Source organism: Lactuca serriola, chromosome 2 (genome assembly GCF_051521515.1).
Source record: "Lactuca serriola cultivar US96UC23 chromosome 2, Lser_US96UC23_V15, whole genome shotgun sequence".
NCBI lineage: Eukaryota > Viridiplantae > Streptophyta > Magnoliopsida > Asterales > Asteraceae > Lactuca > Lactuca serriola.
The window spans coordinates 199,189,363-199,193,469 of NC_136409.1; the positions used below are offsets into that span (position 1 = coordinate 199,189,363).

Genomic DNA, 4,107 nt, shown 5'->3' on the forward strand with positions numbered 1-4,107 from the left:
TGATTGGTTGGTTGAGCCAGTGCTTTGCGGTTTCGCGCAAGGTGGTCCTTCTTGCCGCAGTTGTTGCAGATCTTTTCATGACATGGGCCGGGGATACGATGGTGGTAACTACACATGTTGCACCAAGGGAGGTTACCAGCATACCTAGTGGTAGGTGCTTGAGCTGTAGGAGCAGCGGTAGGAGTAGTAGCAGCTTGAACTACCACTGTTTTGTGCTTCTTGGAGGATCCTTGTGAACTCTGACCCTTTCGCTTTTTCCAGAAAACCTTTTTACTCTCATTACGCTCATTCTTGGAGGATCCTTGTGAACTCTGACCCTTTCGAATGAATATAGTTGATCAGGCTATATTGACCCTAGACACGACTACATAACTGCCCAGGTTTAACCGCAGCGTACAACACCCATTTACTTATGTTTTATTCTACTCGTAATTACGGAATCCGGCGGTTAGATATACTTGTATATGTAACGACCCAAATTTCCTTTTGTAAACGATGTTAGTTTTCGGTTACACGAATACATATTTTTGTAAAATGATTTTGGTTTTAAGGATTATAAATCAAATAAATTAAATAAAAATGGTGTATGAATCTAACTACATAATTTGTGGGAATATTTAGGATATATATGATTCATTTAAAAGTTATAAAGGTTGGGGGTAGAATGTAACCTTAGAAATATGAAACGTTACATTGAAATAAGATTGGGGTTCAAGGAGTTGTTACAATCAAACTTTAGGGACCAAAGTTGGAAGTAAGGCTATAACTCCAAAAGAATCAATTAAACACGTAATTTATTTTCGTTTAATGCCTTACGTCCGTTTTCTTCGCTGGGCCATCGCGTACGCTCTAAAAGCTCACCGAATTCCTCCTTTGGACTGTTATACATGCTTCGGCCATAGAAAAGAAAGCTGAGAGAAACGAGTGCACAAAAGGGGGAAGAACGGGGGTATGGAGTTTTTAGCGAGTGGTAAGGAACCGGTTAAGATTTCCGGTCGTTTTCTTCCTTGGCCTCTACGAACGCATCAAGATCGACCCTATCTCCTTCTTGGGCTGTTGCGGTGTTCTCAGAAAAAAAAACGAACGAGAGAGGGCATGACGAGGGCAACGAAGGAGGTGAAGAGAAGACGAACACAGGCACTTTGCTGCGTTTTGTTCCAATCTAGGTATTTTACTTATGATTCCTTCCCTTCTCACGAGTTTGCCAAAGACTACAGGTCTTTCTTTTGACCAAATAAACATCCCCGTTATTACTAGTCTAGAACAAGAACCATATATGAAAGTTAGTTGTTTGAATCCTTACGTGAATGGAACCACATTCCAGCCTACTTCTCTCATTTTGTAGCAGGAATGTTGGCTGTCAAAACCTACAAAACTAGCCATTTAAACCTAATTCAGTTGCTGAAAAAAAAAAGGATTTCTATAGAGAATTTAACTATTTAAGTCGTCGTGCGTTTAATTTGAGGAGCACTGTAGCATCTAAAGGTTATTTGTGGATGATTAATTTATAAACAAATGGTGATGGATGCTTCCAACATAGTGCCTAGACATGCAAACAACTCCCCTGTGGTTTCTAGCAAATATATGTTAAATTACCTTGTTATTTAATGGTTTAATTAAATGAACACATTAGATGGTAAGTTTCAAACTGTTTTGTATGAAGATGTATGCTGCAAACATATATCCTCGTTTGAGGGAATTAATATCAAGGTTTTAATTAATTGTCACAATAAGTTAGTTATATTATTAATTAGCAAATCAAAGGGAGTTTTGTGGCATTCCCCACTTAAGTACTATTTATGCCATACTCAGCACCTATGGCATGAAATAGTTATTTATATTAATATCCATGTAGTTAAGAAATGATTAAACCTATCTATTTAATTATTTAGGTTCCATAAATGATTAATAGCTTAATTAAGCTTATAACTATCATAACATGGTTAGGTTAATATGTTATAACGTGAAGTGTTTAAATTTAACTTAATGTCATAATATTTATGTTTAGGTGGGGCCTTGAGAATTTCAAGTAAGTTCAAGACTTGGAATAGAAGGAGGATAGGCTAAAGGTGAGTTCAAGGTTGCATGAATGAAACGTACAATCCGTAGATGGTGATTTTATTCGCTTTAGGATGACCATGTCATTACTTGTGCTTGATGATGATATGATATTTGTGATGCTAATATATGCTTTGTGCTAATGCCATGATATAACCTAATTGCTATGTTGTTTACACTTTGATGTACTTGATGTATATAACATGCTAGTTTAAGTCGCTTGAAATATGATATATGGTTGTGTTTTGATGTGTTGGTTATGAATCTTGATTATGATAATACAAATATTACATGCTTGTACTTGATTTACGATCGATTATGCGTAGAGGGAAAATGGTAGAACCTAGCACTTAGCATGAAACCCTATCCGGATACCTTCGAGCCTGGTTGGTTGAAAAATACCTCCTAGGAAAAGTGCTTAAGCCATTAATGAGTTGCTCGGTCTATCTAGATGCCCGTGCGACACATGGTACGTGTACACTTCAGTGTTTGCGAACTGGAGTGATGTTGGCCATTCGAACGAGGTCGGATCAAACATCACGTGGGAGTCAGGAGGTGTATCATTGGAATTGGCACCGTTTGTACCGATCTTGAACGACACCGTGGGGTACTTGTACTTTGCAAAGTCAGAGTAGCGAAAGTGGAGTCACGGGGTTGGTGTTTCGGGTGGAAGTCATGAGCCACTTAGAGCATTCGGCTGGCCGTGCACACAAATAGTGAATGGGGTGTTTCTCTTGGGTTAGGTAGCACTAAGAGACACTTTTCTATCAATCGGTTGGATAGATATAATAAAAGGTTGAACATGTAACAAAAGGTTGGTTGCATATTAAAAGGTTGAATATATATCAAAGGTTGCTTATTAATAAAAGGTTGAACATTTAACAGTTGCTTATATATGAAATGTGATTAATTATATGCTATGTGGTTGTTTATATCGTATTTGGTTGATCATATATGTTACGTGGTAGAATTGTGGTTAAACATATATGCATGTATGCGGTTGAATATGTAATCGAATAATTATGATATGCGGTCATTTTCTAAGTGGTATTTGTCTATCATTTTTATGCTTCATCATAAAGTGAATGATTGACCCATTTGGGGCTTATATGTTTTATGTGCAACTTTTTGAACTCACTCAGCAGGGGCTGACACTTGTATGTTTTCTCTTTTGTTACCTTATGATTGGTGCAGGCAGTTTAGAAGATTGGCCTTGGTGAGAGGGGTTCTTATAGGTAGTAGATTTATATTAACGATACCACTCTTGGACACGTTTTGATTATTTACTTTAAAGTATTGTTGTTTACATTTTAAGTGGTTTGGAATTATGATTGAATTTTTGAAGTAACGTTGTGGTTTCGAAAATGTTTTGAAATAATAATAAAAAAAACTAAGTCTTCCGCTAACGTATTTTGTTAAATAAATGTTTTAAAAAAAATTATGGTAAAAATCACGACGTTACAGTATACTTTTGAAAAATACTTATATTTTAAATTATACTTTTAGTTCAGAACACTTTGGCCTCTTAGTGTTTATAGTTATATACCATGTAAGGTTCGGTATACTAGTTCACTATAAACAAGGGCTCTGATACCAATCTGTCACACCCCGGAACCGATGGCGGAAACATTCCGGGGTGGAGGACGTCATGTAGTATCGCAACCAATGTACATAGTAAGCGTAGTAAACACAACCATTACATTACATAGAAATATTTACATTGTCTGAAAACAAAGTGTTACAAGTGTTATACATATATATCATATGAACAAAAGATAAGACGAGTCTTCTATACGCTCAGTCTTCTTCAAAAGACCGTGGGGGTACCTGTCTAACGTGAACCTTAGAATACAAGCAGTTTGAAAATCAGCATAAAGCTGGTGAGCTCATAAGCTATTTGTTTATGTAAAAAGAACAAGTTTCCTTTTGTTTTCTGAAAAAGGTTGTTAACCAAGAAAATCTCATATTTTCTATCACGTTTGTCGATTTTTATAAGATAAACCCTGATTATTACTAGTATGTTAAGAAAATATAAGTTAAAATTTGTGA

At 36.3% G+C, this 4,107-nt stretch overlaps 1 long non-coding RNA gene across 1 annotated transcript; it reads left to right on the plus strand.

Annotated features, from left to right (window-relative positions):
• Window positions 1-848: 848 nt before the first annotated feature.
• Window positions 849-3,370, plus strand: LOC145090711 (uncharacterized). Its single transcript, XR_013701732.1, has 3 exons — window positions 849-1,166; window positions 2,009-2,069; window positions 3,253-3,370. It is a non-coding gene; the product is annotated as an uncharacterized LOC145090711 (long non-coding RNA).
• The last annotated feature ends 737 nt before the right edge of the window (window positions 3,371-4,107 follow it).